The sequence below is a fragment of the Dermacentor andersoni genome, chromosome 11 (assembly GCF_023375885.2).
Source record: "Dermacentor andersoni chromosome 11, qqDerAnde1_hic_scaffold, whole genome shotgun sequence".
Taxonomy (NCBI): domain Eukaryota; kingdom Metazoa; phylum Arthropoda; class Arachnida; order Ixodida; family Ixodidae; genus Dermacentor; species Dermacentor andersoni.
In genome coordinates, this window is record NC_092824.1 from 111,797,323 (window position 1) to 111,824,675 (window position 27,353).

Here is a 27,353-nt window from a genome sequence, read left to right on the forward strand (position 1 = left end):
GCGCTATTTGCATCTCATTTCGCGAGGCTATCGCGCTGGGCTTACTTTATAATCTATTCCCGTATACTCTGTTTCTGATATTGTAGTTCTCAAAAAAAAAAAAAAAAAACCGGGACGAGTTTTCTTCTGGTCTGTTAAAATAGCAAACAACAGAACGGAAATTTTAGTTCAGAACAAAATGTCACTGTGAATGTTGTTTTCACACTAAAGAATATTTTCTGTGCACGTGTTCGCAGTGAATGAACAGAAAACGACCGACTAGCAACGAACATTTACCTGTGTGTGATCCCGATTATGAATATTGATGAGCACTACTACAAGGCCAGCGCATGCGTAGGGCAGCAAGGCTTGAAAATAAAGTTGGCGTTTAGAAAACACTTCTTACACCCATTTAGCATATAAATTATAACGCTTGTGATTAGTCAGAAAGGTTCGATGTTTACAATGCCGTATTATTATTTTACTGTATTATTTCATTATTACGGCTGTTTTACTTGGCACTGATAGCGCTGTTTTCTACAGCCGCCTAAGTGTGTGTGTAGGGAAGACCTGTCGTAAAAAAGTTATCTGTCTCCGGTGAAAAGGTGGTTCAAACATCGCATATAAAGAAAAGCATTATATAGGCAGCTCATCCGTCTTCTGGAAGTTATTGGCAACTTTAATGAGATCAGCAAGTTTTCTCATATTAGGTCTGTAATTTATTATATATTTTATGACACCATGATTACGCGTGTTTTGTATAGATATGATGATGCAGTAAATATCCAGTAAGCTGCCGCACTTGACGCGCATAGGGTGATCGATATCTCTATAATATATTTTATGTTACATAACCCTTGTGTCACCTTGCCTCATCCCTTCCCGGGGACTGGCCAAGAATGGACACATAACAATATGACATACCCAGCGCCCGATGTCTGCTGGCCAGACAGTACATATATACATAGTGTACCTGTACATACATAGCCTGTACATACTTAGTGGCCCAAGGTGTAATACAGAGCTTGGGTCACTGGACATGGTGTAAGAGGGGTGGTACTGACAGGCATACCACAAACTGGGTGAGGTTTCACACAGGCTCCGCAGCTCAGAGATAGATAGATAGATAGATGGATAGATAGATAGATAGATAGATAGATAGATAGATAGATAGATAGATAGATAGATAGATAGATAGATAGATAGATAGATAGATAGATAGATAGATAGATAGATAGATAGATAGATAGATAGATAGATAGATAGATACAAAAGGGGGAGGAAAGACAGGGAGGTTAGCCAGTGTAAGTACCGGCTGGCTACCCTGCGCTGGGGAAACGAGTACAGGAAATAAGAGGAGAAAGAAGAAAAAAAAGAGAGAAAATTCACACGCGATGTCATGCGCTAAAACATTCAACGACGGTCGCACAATTCACAAGCCCTTAAATACTTCAGCAGAGCCCTTAAGGCCTTGAGTGCCGAAACCCGTCTGGACCAGTGTCTGCAACTCAGAGCCACTGACGGCGCTAAGAATCTTCAAAGCCACGTGTCAGTTCGCGCACATACCAAGCCCTGTCGTGCGACTAAACAAATTTTCAGCGGAGCAGTGCTCAATATTGGTGCTTGCTCTAACACCGCTGTACACTTCTATATAGCCGGTGCTCTACTAGCGGTGTAAAGACAGTTATGACGTAATGCTTGTGGGCCGATTTTATAGATAATTGCGCGCACTGGTGGAAAAATGATCTAGATAAACATTTAGATAAATTGGTACTGAGAATGCAACAGTGCAGAAGAGGTAGGACATATTTTGGAATGCTGCAAGTACTCCGAACTCTCCCACAAGAGCACCCGTATCTCAGATGCGGGATTCTTGGCTAAAACCAGTTTAATGTCGAGATCTCATTGCGAAGGATGTTTGTCTAATCTAAACTGTTTATTTCTGCCCTGTATGTGCCCTGTATTTGACGGAGTGGATAGTCTAACACAGCGTCTCAAACAGAGACCTCGCAATCACTTGTTGCTTGACCGCTTCTAAAATTCTATACATAGCGCACCTGGCTTTGTCCACAAGTGTACGTTGACGTCAGCAATGACACAGTGGGCTTGCTCCGCTCTAACTGGTGAATTCACAAGTGCAACCATCAGGGATATCACTGGCGAAGGCTGAAGACATGGTCTGAAACCCAGTTAGCGAACTGATGGATATTGTGTAATTCTGTCAAGTGATGTACATATGTTTAGTTCTACCTACTCCAACAATGTAAACTTGCGGAATTGTACATAATAATCACCTCTAACAATGCAGTGTCATGTACACATTTCACCTTAACAACCTGCGCTGTGCGTTTCGCTTCGGAAAATTACGCGGTTCGAGGGGTGCCTTTGTACTACGAAACAACAATTGGCATTACGTAGCCCACAACTCGAGTGGCGGCTGCCAATTAATGTTCCTGTTTTAGTTTTGTTGCCAAGCAGTTGGAACGTCATGTTACATATATTTTTATTTCTACCCTAAATTTGCATAGCTTAAAACAAAATTAAATATAGAAAAAAAAGCAGCAGTTTTATTGGGGTCCGAAGACCAGAGCGACAGTTGGCGTCTCTAATCGCATTGTACGTTAATGTGACTTTGTAACACACCTGTTACTTTATGTTGACCCTATGATTGTGATGCGAAAAGCTTATGGCGCCTACCACCGAACCTCTGCATGGAACTTTAGGGCCCGATTGCGGTCGCCCTCGACGAGTAAAGACGAGAAACAGTCAACACCAGCTATTGGTAAAGAATGTTTAAAGATTTGGTTAACTTTTTTACGTTAAGAAAAATGAAACTCTATATTAGCATAACGTCTGTCATTGTGAAACAATTGCGTATAAGTACTTTTCGTTTGACGACAAAAGAATGGCTGTTTCGGGTGGCGCTAAGCAACATCACTCGTGTCTCTCTGGGTACGTCCGATTACGACTGTCATTTATTTTCAGCCCACGTAAGCATCCTTCGAAACATTAATTTTCTTCAGCAGTACTACGCTCTAACTTTGTTACAGTCCTCATGTTGGCATATAAACGGGTGAAATGAAATTGCGTTACGTGTGCAATACGTGTACGGCAAGGCAGCGATGGCGTGTACTTATTGAGGGGGAACCTCGTTTTCGGCGCAAACTTCGTCGCTTCGTTGCGAAACGCGCCACAGATACTGCGCGCGTGTAGATCTTGACGGAAGCGAGCAGAGCATAAGAAAAGATCGTTTGATAGAAATAATTCAATTGGGACAGCACTCTCGTCTCCATACGAATACAAAAAGCGAATTACGCAACTGCGCGTAGAAGCAAACCTAAAGGAGTTCGAAGGCTCGATATTGTTCGCAACTATTGATGAGCGCATTTCATCATCAGGAAACTCTCTGACTAGGCAGTGGAGGGCCCTTTCATTTAATTTGTCTTCTTTTCCTGAGCAGAAGAAAGGGTCACTTAACGGAAAGGAGTGTCAGACAAGCATTCGTTACAAGACCTTCCTCGCAGCGAGGAACGGGATGGTTGGCACAAATTCCCACTGTTGAAAGCCTTTCCACGAGTACGTAATAAAATGAGCACTCGTTGGTCGGCACTTAACATGCGCCCCGGCTCGCCGCCTCGGTTGCGTAATAATCGCTACACGTTCTCAGGTCTTGGTCCCATGAGCAACTGATGTTTAACTTACTTATGCGGGTGCCACGAAATCCAAGGAACGTGTAGGTAAACATTTGCAGCACCGTTTCTGTAAGAAAGCGAGTCTGATATTTGCCAACGTATGCGGGGCTCCCACCCTTAATTCGGGTGTAGTAGTAGGATAAACTTGGTGTGGCAAATGTCGGGCCACAATCTCGAATCGCATTTGCTTTGCGGTGAAATCACAACGCTCTCTGGCTAGAGACACCCTGATTTTGGTCGAATGAAAATCACTTAGAGGGGGCAGTAACCACGAAGAAGACGTGCCTGTGAAGCCCCGTTTCTGGGGACGTTTCTGTAATGCGTTTGGTTAGGAACACCGTGTGCGTGCGTGTGTGTGTGTGTGTGTGTGTGTGTGTGCGTGCGTGTGCGTGTGTGTGTGCGTGTGTGTGTGTGTGTGTGTGTGTGTGTGTGTGTGTGTGTGTGTGTGTGTGTGTGTGTGTGTGTGTGTGTGTGTGTCAGTTTGCTGATTGCAACTATTGTCTTATGGAAGCTTTATCGCGCAGAGATTCCTACAAAAATTACTACAGGGAATTTTGGGGCTAGTGTCTACGGGAGTAGCAAGCATGGAAGTTCAGAACAAATGTGAAATTATGATAGGCTTTACATAGAATGGTACTAAATTCTGTCCTTCTGGCTCAGAAAGGCTTTGAGACTTTGCAAATTGACAAAGTTTCAACAACCTATTGCGTTATAAGTGCAGCCATTCATAAAGATTACGCATGTGCCCAGAGTCTCATTGCCATGCTGTGGTTAGAAGAGTGCTTGGAACTTTAGAAATAGAAAACGCGTAATAAATAAAGTCACAAGATCGTTTGAAGCCGAAAGTTCCGACAAATCCGCGCGTGGCACGATCTCGCAGATGATTGGAAAATCATGTTTTATAGAAAAATTACTGGAGGAACTCTGCCGCTGCCGTCGTTCATCTGCCATGTAAATGATGGGTAGTACGTGGATTTCTCGAACTGCGCGCCTCAGAGGGTAGGTTTTACTAGATATGTGCATTATAAGTACACCGTGTCACGGCGGTGTTGCACCTTCGGTGTGCGTTAGAGCCCATGGTGGTCTATATTCGACCGGGTCACTCCATTACGGCGTCTCTCGTAACCTTTGTGTTGTTTAGGGACGTTAAATCCCCGTAACCTTAAGAACATATGTCGCGATGTTATTTTTTCTAGATTAGATGAATGAGCGGAATGGGCACATAAGTGCGCGAAAGGACAAAAAATAATTCAACGACTTAGAAGACAACCATGAATTACGATTGAAAACGGTATAAAGGTACACATCTTGTACCCCACCATAGCACCGTAACTGAAATGAACTGCAACTTTTGCATGCAGCAACTGCCCGACTTTATATATATATATATATATATATATATATATATATATATATATATATATATATATATATATATATATATATATATATATAGATATATATATATATATATATATATATATATATATATATAAACGGAAAGGCACCTCTAGCACAGAAGTCAGGTACTCTAACCATCAGCCCACGAATGCTTTTTTTTTTCATGGTGTTTATGTCAGGTACACATGGTTGCTGTGGGAGGAAACAAACAGATAAATAGAGATAAACGAGCTCCGAAGTCTTTTCTGGCTGCATGGCAACGAAGGCACTTACACGGAGCACCATAGAGTTCCTCTTCATCCTTGAAACGCGCTGCTCAGGCTGTGGTCAATCTTCACAAGAAACACTGAAATGGTGCTAAGGAGAAGCGCCTTACCCCTACAAGATAACAATTTCGGTGAGATTTTATTTGTTCATATTAATCTTTCAAAATAGATTGCTGATGAAATTATGGATTCGGCATTTCGATCCATGATGCGTGTTTTCCCCAGGCTGTGCATTCCATTCAGTAGATACATGTCAAAGGGTACATCGTCCCAACTAGTTGGCACTAGATATCGCACGGAATGAGAATTTAAGGCGAAGTCTTTGTGGCGAACTGGTTGTAGCACACACCAAAATAAAATAGCATCACTGCAGCCTATAAAACAATGTTCAATTGTTTCAGGTACATCACACAAGCGACAATTACTGGACGCCACAAAAACGTCTCTTGAAGATAACCAAGTCCTGGTCTCCGCAGGCGGAATAGAACACCCTTAAGAGTTTTCCCACGAGTAAGGTACGTTACTAGGTGCCAGGTCACTGTACCTTTTACCGTGTAGAAGCTGCCTTGAGTTCTACGTCACGCCAATATGTCGCGCCCGCGTACATTTTGAGCACCGAAGATGGTGATGATGATGTTGCAAAAATATGGCTAGGGCTTACTCTGGGGGATTGGCCAAGAATCGGGCACCTAATTTTTACATAGTATTTTAAGAAGCTACAATTATTGTGCAATTTAGTAATCGAAACTGACAGGTTTATAATTTTTCCAAAGTTGTACGATTTATTACAGGAATGCTGTGATTTAGCTCAAAAATATCGCTAAGAGAATTGTAAAAGCTGGAATTTAAAATGCTATTCATTTTGTTGATTGAATGAATTCAGAAACGGCATCAAAGACGTCGCTGAAGCTAAAATCCAGTACTGAGGCATCGAAAGTTAGAACTGTTTCTGATGTTAAGTTTACCGCTATATAGCGAGCGGAATTTCAAGACATCTTTTGCTTGGTAATTTGTACCGGTGACATAATACAAAATAGCGTTCTAACGTTTTTGTTTCTAGGTAAAATTGATACACAAGCAATATCGCCAGACCAGCCCTGTGTAAATATAGGTTTGATGGGTGGACACGGTAGCCTAATCTGGTGATCATTACTTCCGATAGTCTTGATGGACACCACTGTATTTTCCACAGAAATTTTAGGTGCGCATATTCAGTCCATGATGTTATTGTTTCAATACTGTTTCTACGAATTAAAATTTTGGATATATAATCGCTGTTAAGTTGATATTACTGCAAGAACCGATACAATAGGGCCATTCAAGGATGCTCGAGCTAATGAATCGACCATTTTATTTATACGTAATCCACAGTGACCTGGAATCTATATTTGTTTTACAAGATTCAGCTGTGGAGGAACTAGTGTTAGTAACGCTTTTAGGGCTGGTGAATTAGATGAAGCTGTAAGCGAAGTACAGACGGAAAGGGAATTTGTTATAACTGTACCGACTGCATTCAAAGGGAGCTTCCGCAGGTCAAGAATCATTATCATTGCCAAGAGCTCAGCTTCAAAGACGGGGGTGAAATCTGGCAGGCTCGAAGAGAACAACCAGCCAAGAGAGAGCGACCAAATTTCATCACCCACCATATCGTCGTTCACGGAAGCGTCAGTGGCTATTACGTAATTTGTGTGTGCGTGTGCAATGTAATCTTGAAACCGGTTGTTTCAGAACCTGACTGATTGAAACCTAGGGCTTTGGGGGAAATGTAATCAAATTCACTCTTAATATTCTGATTTGAGTCCTATGATGAAATTACGTCTCCAATGTTCGCATTTAGCTTACCTTATCGCTTTTGCACAAGAACAATCTGTGGAGTGTGGAAACGTGGTCAATGAGCAAGAAAAAAAATAGTTTGGATTATTGATAAATACATATTCAGATCTCCTAAGCGGATAGCTGTAAAATTTTAGAAGTGTTTGTATCACTAAGATGTGGAATCTGCAGGGAAATTTCGCTAGGTGCGCTTCCCGATGAAAAGACATTGTTTGGCACAAACTTAGGGAGTCCCACACACAGGCGCAGGGCTCCAGGCTCCAGGAAAACCAAGTCATTTGTTTTAAAACCGATCTAGGAGTCGTTGTCGTCGTTATTATTGTTGTTGTTGCTGTTGTTGTGCGTGGCCCGTCGAATTCGTCGCTCATACCCACTGCGGAGGATTAGAGTAAGTAGAGGGAGTGGAGTAAGTGCTGTTGAAAGGTAAAATGACACTTTAAAATAAAAGCAATAATAGTTGCGAGAACCTTAATTATGAATCTAAAAGCTCACAAAAAACCAACACGAAGAGATGCACATTTAGCAGGGCATTCAGTGGGACTGCGTAGTAATTTCCTCGACTGGGGAGGAAACATCTCTATGGCTGAATCCCAGAGTTGAGGCCCCAAATAAAACATTCAAAGCGCAATGCTAGACCATGCTTTCCCTGCAAATGCGTAGCCTTTCGGGCGTAACTGCTACTGTTTAAAATTCATGGGCTCAGTGTATACATTTTGGTTCGGTAGAAGATAACTTATGGTGGCGAACTCTCAAGCGCCGACTGTGGGGCAATAAGTCCATCACCATGACAAATCAAAATTGTCCTTCCTTCCGTTCGTTTCTTTGAGTCAACGAGACGCCCCGAGAAAGCTACACCCCGTCGAATGTCCTTACTGTATAATGCACGAATCTAGCCATCTTGCAGAAAGGGTGCACTTATCTCAGAAATAGGTGTTTGTACTTCGCTTTGGACGTGATGCTTGCTAGGTCACTTAAGGATTACGCTGGGATGTTACATCTGCCTGTTACTGCTTGACGATGAGACTTCGAAACGGAAGTGATGTGAAGTATGGACGAGTGTCTAGGCTGGATATTTCAGAACATGTGCGCAAAATTCTTTAAAAATAGGCAGTATGAAGTAATTAGGTGGTTTTATCGGTATGTCTTTTACAGCGGCGCGGCTCACTTGTTCGAATGACTCGATGTTTCCTTTTTATTTACGTAATAAAAGTAACATTGGCGGCTCGAATGTGACGCCGCCTTCTCCTGTCCTCTTAGTATGTTGTTTTAGCATCTTATGCATAACTTTGATACTCTTCTCAAATAAGAAAGATTAAACTGAATATTTTTAAACCGATACATTAAGACGATCGATATTGATGCAATACTTCAAGCCCGTCGTTAGGAGCGTTCGCAACCACTTCTCGACTTGTAAAAAAAGCTGACATTAATATTTTTTTCAGAGTAATCAATTGCCTTTCATTTAATCGTTAGAAATCGAAACCTAAATGCTGAAGACGGCATTTATTCATTATTAAGTTTATTCACGGAGGCATTCCATGGCTTCAAGGGGTCCTCAGGGCGGTGGAAAGTTGCCGTCGACACCCGCCGTGGTTGCTCAGTGGCTATGATGTTGGGCTGCTAAGCACCAGGTCGTGGGATCGAATCCCGACCATGGTGGCCGCATTTCGATGGGGCCAAACTGCGAAAACACCAGTGTACGTAGATTCAGGTGCATGTTAAAGAAACCCAGGGGGTCGAAATTTTCGGAGTCTTCCACTATGGCGTGGCTCATAATCAGAAAGTGGTTTTGGCACGTAAAACGCCATAATTTACTTTTAAACGCTGTGTTCAGGTAGATGAATGGTTCGCAGATGAACTTGTTTAGGTTTTGGGGACAGGCTAGCCTGTCTTCTGCGACATAATTCAAAGGAAAAATCTGAAGATTCAATTCCAGTCAATACTTCTGCAGGTTCTTTAGCGTAGTGAATTGAAATTACAAAAACAGGCCCCGAGGAAACAAGAAGCGTCATACGTGAACTTTTAGTGCGGACGTAACTTGCGCAATTTGTTTTGACGCAAGATCTCGTGCCGATTACCCCTCCAGCAGTTGAGTTATGCTGCAAGTAACAGCGGTGCATATACAAGGCTTAATCGCGACGTCACGCCGCTTGTTCTGCCGTTATAAATCGCACAATAATGTGCCATATGTTCCTTTATTGAGCCCTGTCATCGCTGCGCTCATAACATTTGATGGAAGAGTACTGCGCCATGATTCCTTTCGAAGTTGCGTTCATCGCTGTGAGAGGTAGGTCCTGGGCAGATTTTGCCTATAGCTAATAGTTCCGAGCGCTTTTATTTTAGTTACCCCAACATGTCCACCAGAAAGAAATCTGTCTCTCACTCAACGTGACAGACGGTAAATAGTTATGTTGAATCGTCCACGTGTTCTGACCAGGTATGGAGTGAAGGAACCGCCTATATGCAAGGCTGTACAGAAACAGCGAAGAACCTGTCACTGAGCAGGTCAAGCGTCGCAAGCCCTATGGGTTTGTACTACTGCACGCAAATAGTGGAGATGTGTGCGTATCCTACCACAGGATTCCTCTTGTTGAGAGCAACACTGCGGAAACCAGCGCAAGGAGGAGGCTCCGCAAGAAACATCCACCCAAAAGGGATAGCTTTAAATGAAGTCATGAGAACCTCTGTGTCCAAAAATATATCGGTATGAAGATCATTTTATTTTAATTTGGGACAGCTAATATGGAGATTAGAGAAGCCAGCTTTAGCGGTAGCATTGCTATGGCAAGGCAGTCCTCAGTCCCCTCTCAAGTTACCTGCTTATTGATTAGACAGAACAGGCATGAAGCGTAGTGTATCACGTGGCACAGAACTACAGGGGTGCAACAGAGAATCTATTTCCATAGTGTCAGTGCCATCTGGCGCCTCGGTTGAGATATTCTTTGCATTATGCACAGTAGTTGACATAGAAAAAGAAGCCGAAAAAACAAAAACAAAACAGGACGCTACACAGTAAAGATGGACGTTATGACACACCTGAAACCAGCGAGTGGTGATATAAAGGAGTGCAGAGAGGCATCTAAATTAAATTTTCCACAAAGGTGATTTGGTTGATCTCTTTTTTATTTAGTCTAGGCCTTCAGGCAATGCATGAGGTGAGGCTATCCCAAGCAGAACAAGTTGCTGAACACAATGCCTGCGAAAATATTGCTTTCGAAAGGAGGTCAACGTCCCAGAACGTGTGACGAAATGCTAAAAGAAGGCGGCAGCAATAACAATAATAAATGAAACAGAAAAGGAGTGAGTGAGTGAGTGAGTGAGTGAGTGAGTGAGTGAGTGAGTGAGTGAGTGAGTGAGTGAGTGAGTGAGTGAGTGAGTGAGTGAGTGAGTGAAAGAACTTTATTGGAGGTTCGGCGAGGACGCGAACTTGTCGCGCACCCGGCTTGTCCCACGTCGGGACCGGCAGGTCTAGCCCACCGGCCCGGTTGCGGGCACGCCGGAGAGCCAGTATTTGCTTGTCTAGAGCGGGGCTACGCAGAAGCGAGTCCCTATGCTCCTTACTGCACATGGGGTATCTCGACCCGCACTCCCAGAGCATGTGTAATAGAGTGGCGGTCTGCCCGCAGGACAGGCAGGCGTCGTCGCGATATACGTCAGGGTAAACTTCGTGTAGAACGGCCAGACACGGATATGTGCTGGTCTGTAATAGTCCAAGAGAAACGGCTTGCGCCCTATTCAACTTGGGGTGAGGGGGTGGAAAGACCCTTCCAGCCATGTAGAAAAATTTCATAACCTCGTAGTGAGTAGCGGGAGCGTCCCTGTGGCCGTAGGAGGGAGGCGAGTCGGCGCTCCTTACACAGGAAGCACAGTCGCTGAGGTCGCGCGCAGCCTCGTGAGCAAACTCATTGAGGTCCGCACACATTCAAAGCTCCGCTCACAGGCACTGAAGCATCAAGGTATTTCTTCCTCTTGTTACGAAAACAAAAGACAAGACCCGACTCAACACACCGCGGTTGAACTTATCGCACATGCTCTTAAACAACAACAACGACAACGACAAGAACAACGACAAAAGCGACAACAACGATGACGACGCCGACTACGACGACGACGATGACTGCGACAGAAGCAAGGATGGCGCATTATGCACAGAAAACACTATGAAGCGAAAGCTAAAGAAATTAAATTAACTACGTCGATTAACACTGTTTAAGTTGCTGATATGCGCAGCTGTCGTTAGTACACGTGCCTACGGGCAATATGTGCCTGGTGATACGTGCATTTAGCATAGTACACTATTTACAATTTGTCTTCAAAGAATAATAGTTATTCTGAAGCTCTGAAATGACGGACCATTTCCAGAATGGTCGGTTGAGAAGCTCTTGAAGTAGCCAGGGTGATCCTGATGGTCAAGCGAGGACACTTGTAGGAGAGATCGTATTAGCTTGGGTGGTTAACCGCAATGGGCATTCCAAGTTAAAACTCATTCCAAGTTAAGTTTATTGAGTTAAGGTTCTACCGAAAAATACTGGGAAAGAACAGACGGACCTGACGCGGTGTTTCCCGACTTACTGCAGCTCTTTGGTCGCAAACACTTAGAAACGTTTACTGCCGCGCTTATCTTCTTTCAGAAGCCTTGTTTCTATACTCTGTTCTTCGTTGTTTGTTAAAGGCAACGTTCAGAAATTCGTTCGCAATGTGCCAGAAGAATTGGTTGGCCCTCGACTTTCTTTGTATGGCTGCATCACATTCAACTTAACTGAGCTGACTAAATAGCTAAGCACGAATAAAAAATGATAATATGAACAGAGAAGTGCATGTTAAAGTGTATGTCCGCCATTAATAATTTATCTTACCTCGTAAACGTCCAATTAAACTGGTTACCAGAGGGACAATAGAGGCTTTGCTAACACCGTGAACGACGATGTGCGTATACTGGCAATTTAGGATTAACCTGTCACATTGAGAAACTTTATATGTAACTCTCTGCGTATTCGCTACACACTTTGTTGTTTCCGTTATGACTTTTTTCTCATTTCAATTTTAAAAGATGTCACCTCTCTTTAAAGATATAGCTGTTTAAGTCCAACTGCATGGCTCCATTAAAGGGGAAATAAGAGAAAGCATAATGGGGACACTTTCAGTTTAAAGGAGCTGAATGGGCTCAAAAGGATAGTCGTCATTTTCTTTTCTTTTAGAGCACGTGAGAAAGCCCGCTGATGTTGCAAGGACTGGGGAAAGACATTCCTATGTATATTTCAACGTTTAACGCCTCTGGAGAATTCAATATAAGCGGCCTGTTCTCCATTCACTTCGTTCGAGCCGGGTCCGTTTAACTTCACTGCGGGTCGTCTATCTCGCAAGAAAGAGAGAGAGAGAGAAAGAAAAGCGCTTTCCTTAAAAAAGATAAAGAAACAGAAAAGTAATCACACAGGGAGGCTTTCAGACTATCCGGATGAATATAAATGAACTTTGTTATTGCCTTGTCGTGATGAATGAAATTGATCATTCAAAAAAGAGCTGTTTCAGTACACGGTGGAAGGACATGCATATGACGAACTCCGTGAGGCCGTGATATTTCGAACAGTGTGCTGGCGCCCTGCTCTAGTCGAACCGCTAGAGAGTTGGATTGGTTGACCCTCTAATGATTTTTTTGAATTTGTATTGAATAGCGCAAGTAGGTCATTGTAGCTTTTTTTTCCCTTTTCGGTGTGTTGCTGGTTGATAATTCACCTTATATGATTCTTATGGCATCCTGAGGGCCACTGGCCTATGTGAGCCCCTTTGACTCATTCAGGCTCTCTGTGTGCGTGCGCGGGCTCACCGCAGCTTTCCTCCCCCTCGCTTCCCTCTCTTCCGTCTTCCAGAGTATGGTAGCCGACCAGACATGTTGCTGGTTAACATCCCTGCCTTCTCTATTTACTTCCTCCTCCTCCTCCTCCTCCTCCTCCTCAGTTCTGTACCTTTTTTTTTTCGTTACGATGATTATTTGTGCTAATTCTTTTGTACGTTTCGTAATATACCTCCCCTACAGCGCTCTCCAGGGGAACGGGGCGATATGAATTATGAAATGTAGACATGTGTGGCGGTGATGCGACCTAATAACATATGACTACAAAAAATACGAAAAAGTTCGCAGAAACGTGAAATCTTGAAAGTAAGGAGCAGTGGTCGAACAAGGAACGTCGCTGTAGCCCACATTTCAACAAGGACACTTATCTTCGTCGGGGCAGCAACTGCTGTCCTTGGCAGCATTTTTACGTACGCGTAGCTCACTCTCCCCAATCCTCAGTAACATAGGAGTGCGAGAGAGAGGAGTCGATTATGCGTGAACTGACTGGGTATTTGTTTCACTGATTGATATATTCATTCGAACGTGTCAGAGTGATATACGGCCAACAGACACGCCGTACTGGAGGACTCCGGATAAGCTTTCACCACCCTTGACTCCTTCACGGGCCCCTAAAACAGAGCATACGAGTGTTTGTGCATTTCAACCTCATCTAAATGCGGTCACCACGGCCGGGAGCCAAATCAGTGACCTGGTGCAGCGGCGGTACGTCATGGTCAATAAATTTGTTTGTGTATGTATGGAGGCAAAGCTCGAGCAAACCTCGAGCAAATATTTCTTATCGCATGGTACACCCGAATTGGTTTACCAGATCGTCACCTGTCATATTGAACTGAATGCACAAAATGACCCTGCCCTTTAAGTCAAAACAAAACAGGGCGAGAAAATAAGCATAATGGCAGCTACTAGTGGTTCATTCTGGCATCATCATCATAATTCTCATCATCATCATCCTTGTCGTCGTCGTCGTCATCAGCGGCAGTATCAGCCTGTTTTATGTCCACTGCAGGACGAAGGCCTCTCTCTGAGATCTCCAATTACCCTTGTACTGCGCCAACCGACTCCAACTAGCACCCGCGAATTTCCTAATTTCACCAAGTCAGTTTCCATTGGCGGCCTGTCCGGACCCAGAGATTCTTAGCACCCTCTGCTGCGTTACAGGTCGGACCACCGTTTTGGTCAGGTGCTCCGCAGCTGCTGGGGACTGAGGGTCATTGGGTGATTGAGTGAGCCATTTGGGAGGGGGTGGCCGAATACAGCACCACGGAGGCCAATTCCTGTTCTGGTGAGGGAGTGTCTTGTTGAAGCTTAATGGGCCTTCGTAATTTGGTTGTACCTGGATTAGTACAGCCCAATCGCTCTGGGCATCTTTTGCCGCTGACAGGCGTCACTCCAAGCCTGTAGATACACAATGCCTACATACACGCATTGTGGCGTACAGTTCCAAATTTGTTGGCCGCACTTGGCGAATACTGAGGCTAAGAAAGCAAGCCGTAGCGTGTGCGGGTGAAATGCAATTGAGCAGTAGAGGTAATATGAGTGTATGCGTTTGGATAAGATATACAAACACAAAAAAGAGCTGCAAGAATACCATGGATGCTTTCTACAGTATAACAGTATACGCGCGCACTGATTATCGCTTATATTTCTAATTTCCCTATAACACTTCGAAGAACCGAAAAAAAAATATTTGCTAGAAGGAGGAGATACCGAAGCCAGTAGCGTAGAAAACATGCTGCGGGGTACATGTTTTTTTTTTCCTCTTGGTTATGAATTTTTCTGGGTGCTATGTGTACTAACGAAGTAGACGTGTAGCCCAAGTAAAACACACAAAAGAAATTAATAATGCCAGAATGATCACCAGGCAAGCTCTTGACTATGCACCTTACACAGAAAGTGTCAGCACAGGTTGTTTGTTCATTTTCTTTATTCAGCAACACTTCTAGAAAAACCCAATCGAAGGAGCGCTATGCGCTAGACTTCCGTCTGCACAGTTACTTTATTACTCACGCAGTTAAGCAAATAGTTATTGCTCAACTAAATTATTTTCATCATGGTTCCCCAATCATGCTGCCGCATCACAATCTGCATGACATGTACCGGCATGCACTGAAGATCAAAGAAACAATATTGACAGTCAGTTAGGGATCTTTATGTGATTTGAATGCGAAAGCATAATCACATCTGGGTCATTCCATGCCAAACGTCCCGACCCCAAAAGTGACCATCGCTGAAGTTCCTGAAAAAATTTGGGTTAGATGACTTTTGTGGGAATAAGGTTGCGCCAAAGCATTTTCGTCGAAAAAAAATTTGTGATCACGTGATCGCTCTTTGAAATTTCCGGGAAGAAGCAAAAGTTGGTTGGAGGTAATTTTTTTTTATTCAAGCTTGAAAGTAGGTACGATAATAAACTTTATTTTAGAACATTGTACTGGCATCCTTCTTTCATATTACGTTATAATGAAATCAATTTTAAAATTTTCCGAATTTATTTGGCTCAGTAAAAAAGCAAAAAAAGTTGCGTTTTCAGACATTTCTTGCATAAACTGCGTTGACTTTTCAGCTGCAATAATTTTTCTGACTTTTTGCCTTTTGCTATATTGTATGTTAAAAATAATTCCCAATTATTAAGAAATATATTTTTTGAGAAAAATACCTCCGAAGTTGGAAAAAAATGACTTTTTGGCGAGATTCAGGCCGCATTTAAGCATAAAGGCCCTCCAGATAAAAATATGTCAGATAGGTCAATATACGCACCGGCCTCTTAGCTTGTGATATAGAAAGTTTCATTCGAGTAAATTTTGTTTGAAGCGAAAAAAAAAATTTTTTAAGTCTGCAATCCATGTCATTAGTAGGCACGGCTGAGCTCAGTCTCACTGCACGATGCGTATGAGCCACCAGAGAGTTTTTGGGCTCACATATGCACTCCGGGTCTTCGCCGAAAAAACGTTGACTGTGTCGGCTATGTCGCTTGACGTCAGTCTAAACACATCGTAAATGGCCTACTTTTGTCAGTTCACCTCTTGTCATTTTTGTGGCTCGGGGCTGTCAGGTTGGCGAACACGGCATCGATGTGGGTGTCTTGCAATAACAGTTAATGGCTAACTTTGCCTCCTGCAGAGCGGGAGGCAACACGGCCGCTTCTGTTCTGCTGTTCCGCACCAGAATGAAGACGGCTGTTGACCGGGCCACAGACGCTCACAGCTGGAGATTAGAGCCTGATTCAACTTGTCGGTTGCCTTCCGTTTTGTCGTTCACTCATGTTCAACTCTTCACACATGAACCTTTACAGGCAAATGAAAGACTCCATAGTATTCATGCCCGCTTCTTTACTTCAACTTCTTCGGTATTTGAGTATGAGGTGATACCAACCCGAAGAGTTGAAACAGTCACTGGTTTGAAGTGGTGGAATAATCGCGTTCCTTTAACACCGGTTGCTGTGCTGAATCTCAAACCAAGCTCTGTTCTTTTTCCTTGTATTTTGCAATTAGGTACCCACATTACTGTAATTCCCTTGATATTACTTTTGGCCCAGTCATACAGATCCTCTGGAGATTGAATCTGGCTGTGATATGGCCGCTGCAAGCTTGCTCTTGCTGCCAGACGTTTGAGTGTGCCGCCGACACCATCGCATGCACTTTTGCCGTGTGAAGTGGCGAAGAAATTCCATTCTGCCGATAGATTAAAGTCCTGTTCATGGTAGCAAAGATTCAAAAAGTTCTTTTTGTTCTTATATTGTGATGAAGCTCCATCAGAGAAATAATGAATTTTTTTTACTTCAGGCAGATATTGTTTTACTACCTCGAGCACTGCACTCTGAAATGTGTGTACTGCGACTGTATCATGCTCCAGGCAGTCAGAAATAACAGCGAAACACCACGCAGAAACCTCTCCAGGGTCGCTTTGCGCCTTCCGAAAATAGACAACTACGGGATGTATTGTAGCTTGGGTGTTAACCCAGTGGTACGACTGTGGTGCGTCCTGAAGTATAAAACTGTAATTTTCCGCGATATCCAACACCATGACGACCTCGTGTTGGCTTAGGTTAAACTTCAGTTCTCGAAAGTAGCGAGCTTGCTGCTTACTGTTAAAATGGTGGATCTTAAGTTGATTCAACATGTCTGTGAACTTTTCGGAAAACTCTTCTGATGTCAAAACCATGGTTTCGAGTCTACAGCGGACTCCACTTATCCATTGCCGGACAAGGATGTTGTCTCTGCTCTCTGCGACATGGGCAAGACTTTGTCGAAGCAGATTCTCAGCGTGCTTTATGCCAGGGCAGGATGCGCATTTGCCGAAAATGCAATCTTGGTTATCAAGTCGACATACAAGTATAGCCAGCAGCTCTTCAGTTGTCTCCTTGAGCCCACTAGAATGAAGCATTAGTTTAAAGTTCTGATGGCTCATGCACACACACTGTGTGTGTGCCGCTTCCACCAGCCAAAACACAGTGGGGAGGACGCAAAGCGGCGAACGTTGAAAAGCCACACTTTAAATTGTAAGTCTTCTTCCATTCTTCATGCATTTCCTTCAGGTTCATCAACAATAGTCGCTTTTGATGGCCTTTCAGAGTGTCCTTTTTTCCTGGTAGGCAATAAGACACAGAGTCATCCTCGTAGAAAGCTCTGACCGATGACTTCACTTCCTCACTAACTGGACGACCACGTCTTGTTTGCGGCCTGCCTAGAATCCCACTGTTAGACTTGACTTTCATTGCCTCGCGAACTTGTCTTTCCGATGCACCAAAGAACTCCATCATTTTTTCACGAGACCAAGATTGGGGGGCTAAAGTGAGGTACTGTATTTTTTTTTCTCGGCTATGTTCTTGGGAAAACTTGTTTCTCAAGTCTTGCATCAAGCAGACATAATCATTCAGGAGGAGTTCAGCGCCCTCGCGTTTGTCAAGGGTCGATGGTTGGCACATTTCCGGGGACGTAGCCGTTATTCCCTTCGCGTTTTCTCGCATTGTTTCCACTTTCTTTTTAGCGTGCGTCTGTCTTCCGCGCTGCAGTTTCCTTTTTACGCTGCTGCCAACACCTCTTTCTAAGGCCTCCTTTTCTGTTCCTGTACCACATGATTCAGGTTCACTTTCACTAACCTCCGACCAGAACATCGAGTTGTTCTTCTGGCAACACCAAATTTGCCATTCTTTGAGTACTATACAAGTTCCGCTTGCAAGCTTCACAGATTCGATTTCCTGGAGCCAGGCCTAGAGAAGGGTGGGCATCAACAACGGCCAGTGTGATGACGGTCGACCCCCGGCAATGCTTCGCATGTCTAAAGAATGGGTCTGAGCACAACTTCGAAGCGACTTTAGAAGTGTATCGATGAAGGTAAAGTTGTTTGTGGTGCATACAAATGGTCGAATCGTCACCCAGGCTTCTTTTTGAGCGCAGCGCAAGAAGACGCCGATCTATGTCAGTCAAACTAACTACAGTTGTCAGCCGCTGCTCACTGCAGTAAGTTGTCTTGTGGCAGTTCTTTGGGCCGAAAGAGCATGACGGAAGTTCGCTTCCTGAAAAATAGTGCCAAGCGTACCAGTAAGCCTCCAGAAATAAGCTCGTTTTAGCTGCACTGCATTCTGTTGGTCTCATTGTCTAAGACTTTGGCTTTTCTGACATACCTCAAAACATGCCGCACTGTAAATGGGCTGATTAGATAACCCCAGTCTGTTCACGAAAATATCGCGCACTTGATATAACAGGCATCGTTTTAGATGAAGCCTTGAATTGTTATTCTCGTGGAAAAATCTGATTCAGTTCAGGCGCTCTAGGTGAACTGCGCAAAGATTTCAAATCGCAAGTCAATGCTCGAGACATTTTCTTACCTTTAGCATTGCAAGAAATTGATGCTGGAAGGCATGATACTGAAGCTTGGATTTCGCATCCATTCTGAAGGTGTTGGACCGAGTTATGTGCCATATTCTTTCCTATGTTCCTTCGTTGCGACAACGTTTGTACGCATTCCCTTAAAATTCGCTCACAGGAAGCCTCGTCTGCCGCCTTGTGCGTCTGTTAGCTGATCACACTATTTTCATCGGAGAAACACATGAATACAGAGGTAAGGGTAAACAAACATCCCCAGAAGGATGTAAAGCCGTTTTCCTTGCGTTTTCTTAAGCACCGAAAGAGCAAAAACCAAAAAGAACGTCAAAAATTTTAATCTGCAGTAGTTATATATACTAGCCGCCGTCTGCTGGGCGGCAGACAAGGAGGAGAAAGCAGACGACGATACGGAGACGACAAGGAGAGCGGTGGCACGTGTGCAGTGCCTACTAATGACATGGGTTGCTGACATCAAAAAACAATTTCTCGCTTCAAACAAAATTTACTCGAATGAAACTTTCCATATCACAAGCTAAGAGGCCGGTGCGTATATTGACCTATCTGACATATTTTTATCTGAAGGGCCTTTATGCTTAAATGTGGCCTGAATCTTGCCAAAAAGTCATTTTTTTCCAACTTCGGAGGTATTTTTCTCAAAAGATGTATTTCTTAATAATTGGGAATTATTTTTAACATACAATACAGCAAAAGGCAAAAAGTCAGAAAAGTTATTGCTGTTGAAAAGTCAACGCAGTTTATGCAAGAAATGTCTGAAAACGCAACTTTTTTTGCTTTTTTACTGAGCCAAATAAATTCGGAAAATTCTAAAATTTATTCAATTATAACGTAATATGAAAGAAGGATGCCAGTACAATGTTCTAAAATAAAGTTTATTATTGTACCTACTTTCAGGCGTGAATAAAAAAAAATTAGCTCCAACCAACTTTTGCTTCTTCCCGGAAATTTGAAAGAGCGATCACGTGATCACAAATTTTTTTTTCGACGAAAATACTTTGGCGAAACCTTATTCACACAAAAGTCATCTAGCCCAAATTTTTTCAGGAATTTCAGCGATGGTCACTTTTGGGGTCGGGACGTTTGGCATGGAATGACCCATCTCTGATTGGTTACGCCCATGATAAGTGACGTCATACATTGTCACGTGTCCCTCACAACTCTACCTTAAATCCACTGTGCTCCAATTTCTACCAACCTTATTCAACCTTAATCAACCTTACTGTATACCTTAATCCACTCTACTGCACATTATACCACCTTAATCCACCTTGCTCTAGTTAGTACCAACCTTAATACATCTTAACCCACTTTAATCTACCTAAACCAACTTTAGCCTACCTTAGTCTACTTTAATTCACCTTCATTGATTTTACTCCGCCGTAAGTCAGCTTACTTTGACTTGTTCCATCTTTAATTCGCTTTACTCCACTCTCATTCGCCGTGGGATTTCGCAGTGCGGGCCGCAGCAGATCCAACGCGGGAACGTGACGTCATCGCTTGGTCACTGGGGCTTTGATACCATCGGATGCTGACGCCGGACGCTCGCAGGACTTTCCGCCTCATGGGTCATATAATGCTTTTGCATTAAAAGGAGAACGCACAACGGCTTTCTATTGTAGCCAGAGCGCATACGCTCGAGTGACAGGGATGTAAACAAGCCGCCGTTTAAAGCATACACATGTTTTAAACTGTGAGATCCAATATACGTGCCTAACGTCCAAAACAACTCGAAGGCCGTTAGCGTGTGTTCAGCGTGCAGCTGTTTTCACGCTGTTCTCGGCAGGAAATCCCTTTTAAGACTACGAAAGCCCTTTCGCAGGCACAATGAAGTAGAGAGATAACGTAAAAAAAAAACAACCATGCACGCCAGCAATCGCTCGAAAGAAGTGCAGAATAAGGGAGAAGCAGAAACCAGATCCGCCAGCACTGCCGCACGACTCCCACAGGGCGCATCATTTATGCGAGCTATAGCGTTAGGAGGAACGACAAAGCCGATATTGTTGCCGTCTGCCCGGAGAGCGAAGCATGCGTGGTACAAGAACGGTGACGTATGCTCAGAAGTGGTACACATCACAAGTGTTCACCTCGTTTCTGTGGCCGCGCTTTGTACGTCGGCTCATTAAAAGGGTGCAGCCTTGTTCAGGCCTGACCACGCTGACATCACCCATTGAAGTATGCGAGTGTACCGCCGTGTTCTTCCGGGGACCTTCATGTTTTGCGATTGTGAGAAACGTGCTGAAGTTTATGTTGAAGTTCATCCTCCTGCTAAAGTAAGAAAGGCATGACGAGTTTGAGTGCGCCACTAGCTTCCATGGACAGTAGCTGTCAGTGCTTTCAGTGCCGGTCAGCAAATACTGTTACCTTTTCTTGCGAAGCTGCTTAGTGCATTACTGTCTAAACAAAATATTCTTCAGTATATGCATCAATAGCTTTTTGAATATCTCGCTTCAATAATTTTAATTATAGATTTTGCTAATTGACGCCAGTGTTGAACAATTTGGCTTGCTGCGAAATTGCTTCCTGAAACTGACTCGTCATATAAACGCGGAGCACATACAGCGACTTGATGATAGATGCCTTCCGTACCTCCATTACAGACTATGATCATGCTAATATTTCACCAACATGCACTCAGTGCTTACTCTCTCCCTTTTTTCCTTTTTCTGTTCCCCTTTCCCCGACCCCCAGTGTAGGGTAGGAAACAGGATGCTCTTCTGGTTGACCTCCCTGCCTTTCCTATCCTTGTTTTCTCTCTCTTGACAAGATAAGATGTTATTTGCTAAGATGTTAGTTTGTTGGGCTTAAATAATTATCACTTGTTTTTTCTCATGTTCCTGCAAATATGTGCCGCAGAAACAATATAAAATTTACCATTCATTATGAGCGTCTCATATTTGTCACCTTGATTTTAGTCCTAGAAGTAGAAAATCGAACAATTCTTATTATTTGTACATTTTTATAGGTTAGACATTGGCTGGGTAGTTCGGAAGTGAAACTAGCACAGGGCCGTCAAGCAAGGAACAGGGGGTTCCGTTGCGCAGTGATGTTCTATGTTCGTTCTTCATCGAAATTTCCTACAACATACTCTTGCGATCTGCTTAACACGAGCGGGCTCCTCAATGACTCTTTATAGTAAAGCTTCGAACAGATATCAACACACGTGAATGCCCGAGTGTAGAACATAACTTCCGCTTTACCATGCGGACTCCTCAAAAAGAAGTACGGGTTTCACCTCGCTGGTTTCTCAGGACTGCACAGTTTTATTCAGGCCACATCTGACGCCACCTCGAGAGCCTTATGCTTGGTCGCTCGTAAGTGGGGTACATTAGGCCTGAGCGCACACGATACACGGCAGACATGAGTGCAAGCGGTCACTCGCTTTTATCGTCTTCTGGATTATGTACGCACACGTGGTCGCTATAGCGATGATGATCTACAGTGGGTCTGCGAAGCTTACTCCTTTCCCCGTTTGAACGTTTCATATGTGGTGATGGTAACGAACCTTGCCTCGTGTTTTCTTCGCTGTAGTTAATGGGTGCACAAACAAACGTTGACGTGGTCTGTTGATAGAGATCAAGGTAATGTGTGGCTACCTTTACTACTGTGCTTCTTATAACAAGACACATTGCAGTGATTGCTAGACTCCTTTCTTTCTCCTTTTTTATTTGCCTGCCATGTCTTCGTCCTGTCTAAACGTTTCTGTTATTCGGTCCTCAGCAGTTTCTTACACTGCATACACATAGGACCCCTTTTCTTGCACAATATGTAATTAGTTTTATATAGTGTAGGGCGATGGGGGGAGTGGAGACCAACTCTCACCAATCTAGAGCTGCTGTATACGCACTTCAAAAGAAACCCGCGTGACGTACGAGTTCTAGCTTTAAGGTGGGGTTATACTTTGAAAGGTGGTAGGAAAAAAAATGCAATTAGAGAGATTATGAACATGGTAGCGCCTTCTAAATCTATTATGTGGTATCAATTATAGACTTGGGCTTTTATAAAACTCAATATCGTGAAAAAAAACACAAAATTCTTTATTTTTGCTTTTATTTGGCACAAGTGTACAATGTTTGATCAGGACATTAGTCCACATTACTCAAACTTTGCGACAGGGAGGACAATATTACGCTACACCATTTGAACTACAGCGATATAGGTACATAAAAGAAGTAATGCAAAACAACAATTTCTCTTTCTTTTTACACATTGAAACATCTACTACGACATAATTTTTATTTGTTACCAATGAAGTGCGGATAATCATTCTAGTTCCACATCTGTGGGAGGCGCCAACTGAAATGTTCGAAGAATTTAGTTCCCAAACAGCGAGCGACTTTTAGAAAAAGATACAGAACTGTCCCAAATTGCATTTCGAGAGAAATGCAAAATAAGTGGTGTCAAACTGCTTGATACCATATCAAAACATCCCAGTAATAAATTATTAAAATCTTTTTCGCGGTGAACGTTACTGTCGCCTTTCTCTCTGTCTGTGGTATTTTCTTTGCTGCTTTGCTTCTGCGTTTCGTTTGAAGTCGCTTTTCGTACCCGCCGTGAGTACATCGATAGCACACACCTGGGAGCATTCAAATGTCCAGGAGTGACTCCTAGGTGCTTTATAGCACGCTTGAATTGCAGTACCTCCCGACGTGCGGGGTAGAAAACTGGACTCAGTCGAGTTAAGCTCCTTGCCTCTCTCTCTCTCTCTCTCTCTCGAATTGCACTGGTCGCCGCAAAACTTGCGTGTTTGTTTTTGGCATTATTCCCATCATAAACACCGAAACAGACACGAAATTAGTCTTTGTCGTACCCGGCGTACGCCGAGAGGAGTCCGCGCCACTACAAAAAAACAAAAGACGAGTGCACGAGAGCGACAGAGACCTCCTTAATGACTGTAAGATGCACTGCACAGAAAAAGAAAACCTCAGTACCAATACCGAAAAAGACAAGTTGTTTTCCTGGGATGAAAGCTTAGTATGAAATGGCGACTCCGTGACTGTATATATATATAAATAAAAGCTTCACTTCAGATTATGTTACGTAGCCTCCTATACCAAATCTGCAAATTGTTCGATCCGAATTCACTTCACAGCATTTATTTATGCGGTTGAGGCGCAAGGCGTACAAAGTTGTCACAGCATATTTATATCATTCTCAAACTAAACATCTAATTATAGATCATCTGAACCATGCAATGTTCCATTCATCGTGCATAGAATTCGGACCCCAAATGTCCTGTGAGATAAAAGAAGTTACTCTTTTAGTTCCACGAGAAACTGCACGTGAACAAAGTACAGATTCAATATAAGAAACATAAACTTAGAAGTACTCTTTTGGCGGTACTGATCGATCGCATGCCTCATCTGTTTCTGCAAATACCATTTAAACGTTTTCGAATACTGTTGTGTAGGTTACTGTAATAAAAACGCATGTAGGAAGCCGTGAAGGGAATTCTTCCTTTTTGTTTTGTATTTTGCTTGTCTTAAGATTTTTGAAGAAAAACTTTTCTATATTTTATTGGAGAGCCACAGAACATTGTCGCAAAGTCAGAGTGTTGATGATTAACATGTCTACACCCTCGCAAACAGCAGCCGATTTAATTCCGTCATGAGTTTAGGTAGACCCAAATCGAATAATGAAGCATATATGGGCAGACTTAGGGAAAAAATGCGCTTGAGGAGACTTCTGTTAGTATTCATGCGTATTTTTCAGCCACACTTCAGTTAAGTGCCACGCACTGCAGCTTTTAAGAGCTTTTCCATTTCATGAAAATTCGAATAGCCACTTCACCGAATTAAGGAGAGCTGAAGTTGAGAAGCGTTGACGAGTGTTACTTCAAGAGTGGACATTTTAAGGCTTAAGTAGCCCGTTGAAATGGCTCATACCCTAAAAAAAGCGGCGTCTGGTCCAGTGACGCAAAAAAATATCAGTGATGCAAAAAATATCGTTGTCTGGAAAGGCTCATATCCCTGTAAGCAAGTAAAGATGCAATGACTGAATATAAATGAAGGAACGAAAGAAAAAAGAACAAAAAGAAAGAAAGAAAGAAAGAAAGAAAGAAAGAAAGGAAGAACCTTTAGGTAATGCATTAGGTGCTCGCACGTGTCGTTGAGGAGGTCCACCTACAGCGCCATACGTTTACTTCGAACTGCGGCTCGTTACGTCTTGCAGCAAGTCTGACCCCTCCGATTGTAGGACTTGCATTACCCCGTGCACAGCAGGCTTGCACCTTTACCTGTTGCAGGAGTGTAACATGCTGCCAAACTTTTTTTATTTATCTGTCAATGCGAGCCATTCTAAGTGCTTTCAGCTCTCTTTCTTTCTTTCTTTCTTTCTTTCTTTCTTTCTTTCTTTGCTGTCGAATGAGGGTACTTTGGGAGTTTATAGTGAGTGTTCACAACGTGATACCGCTTTTCCTGAGAGAAATGAGGCAGATAAGCAACGGGGATTTATCGTGTCTTGGAATCACCAGAAACAGGCTGTTGAAAAAAGAATAGAAGTAGAAAACTACTGAGTCAGTTACCTATTAACTACGGCACAACATCTTTAAATAGATGGTGCAATAATTTTACAAGCTTATGCGCAAATACGGTGTGACGAAATGTGCAAACGTTTTTTTTTCACACCATCCGTTCAGCCAGCGAAGCAGAATTTACGTTTCAAAGAAGTGGTATGTTGCTGTGACCGAAAAGTAATTACCTTTTGGTTGTTTTATTCGTACTACAGCTTGTCCGATTGACTAGAATACGAAAAAGATACACCTCCCAGCTTTCGGTGGCTGTGCGGTGCACTGAGCCTTCTGTAAATGACTGCTCCTACTGTTCATACGCCTAACACGTCAACTGAAAGGTCCTTGGCAACCGTTCTTTCTACTACGCTGTTTTGCCTTCGACAGCAACGGATTCACTTAGTCATTTAGTCAGTTACTGAGTCATTTTTCCGTGCCTAATTGAAGATCACCGTCTCTCTCTGCCATTAAGTGAACTTAAGCTTACCAGATGAGATGAATTGATTGCACGGTGCTGACGAAATGACTCAGTAACACGAGGAGAGTTTCAATAAAACTTCTCAATAATCTCGCCAAGCCTACACACGGGCGTACTCCGACGTCGTTGGCAGGCGCCGCCCACGTGAGAGTTGGCTCGCGAATCTAGGCTGCTAAAGCGTATGGAGATGCTTGTAGAATATTGTGACCCATGCGGGTCAATCCCGTCAGCTGTCGGTTACGTGACCAGGCCTCGGTGGCGCACTGCGTGGCCGCATCCACCGTAGCTTTTCTCTCGTCGCCTGCACAAGCCTCGTGGCGGGCCGAGAGGCGTGACCGTGCGACCTGCTTTCATCGGGCGCGCACGCTGGGCTGAACGTGCGCGGCGTCCAAACAAAGACGGGGATGGGCGTTAGCAAGTGGTGAGAAAAGCCGAGAAGGGTATTGACCAGCGGTGACACGGGTGCCAAACTGAGGACAGCGTGTGTGTGTGTGCGAAAAATACATGCAGTGAGGTTAGATGACCCGAACAGTGGTCTAGCTTGGGAGTGCCACCACGTTTTTTTATGTTGTCTTCCGCCAGATTCAGTTTCTTGGCTAGATGAACCGTGTCAGGCCTGTCGTCGATGCAACTCGATGGGTCCCAAAGCCAATCAACCTGGCTTCTTTTTTTGATGTGGAGATAAAGAAAAAGAAGGAAGAAAAGGGAAGGAGGTAAACCAGGCGGATGTCTGGTTTGTTACCCAGAGGGAAGAAGGTTAAAGGATGAAAAGAGAGGAAGAAGAGAAGAAACCGAGGCTGTTGCTTCGTCCGCAGGTGCACACCGAAAACTATAGTTTCTCACTCAGGCTTGTCGATGTCAGGAAGTGCAGTAATGCAAGTGTCGCTTTCTTGACTTGTGAGAAATGTGGCCACGGTCCAAGTACTTTTGTCACCAAGAATGATATTGAATCTAGCAGGTAATCTAATGTGGTGCGGCGTAGAAGAAGCTGGTCGTCATGCCGGAATCTAGCGGCCAGGAGACGTTCAGTAGACTCGTCACAACGACAGCTGTCGCACGAAAGCGTGTAACTCATCCCAATGAGGAACCGGTGAATGTTACATCCAGCCACAAGCTGCGCTATAATGTTAAATCGCAGCGGCAGAGACCTTGTGACGCATGAAACTTTGGGAAAATGTCGAAGATTTGCTGACGACAGTCAGGAAAATGGGGAAGGGTTCCAGTCAGCTATAGTTGAAAGACATACCGCGAGAAGAAGACGCACGCGGAAACAACTAGACAAGAAAAAAAAACGGAATACTAAAACGATGAGGACATGGATATTAATTTTTCGTCTCGTGCTGTCCGTCTGCGGCCTTTTAGCTTCACATATGCCATTGAGCTGGAGCAAGACCTGCGCAAGGGAGTTCTTTTGTTAGGTAGGAGTTCGTAAAACGACAGCCTAATCAGGAAATTTCCACATCCTACGTGCTTCCAGGAGAAGCCTACATAGAGTGGGTATTGTT

The 27,353-nt window shown here is 43.6% G+C and overlaps 1 protein-coding gene and 1 long non-coding RNA gene across 3 annotated transcripts in view; one reads left to right on the forward strand and one right to left on the reverse strand.

The window, feature by feature from the left end:
* LOC129386937 (uncharacterized) overlaps nt 1-27,353 on the forward strand; it is a 428,157-nt gene that overhangs the window by 177,554 nt on the left and 223,250 nt on the right. The window contains exon 2 of the long non-coding RNA XR_008614266.1: nt 5,740-5,853. This is a non-coding gene — a long non-coding RNA (uncharacterized lncRNA). The remainder of the gene's footprint in view (nt 1-5,739; nt 5,854-27,353) is intronic.
* The window catches only part of LOC126539488 (pyrokinin-1 receptor-like), a 206,992-nt gene that overhangs the window by 167,013 nt on the left and 12,626 nt on the right, over nt 1-27,353 (reverse strand). The gene's annotated exons all lie outside the window — the stretch shown is intronic.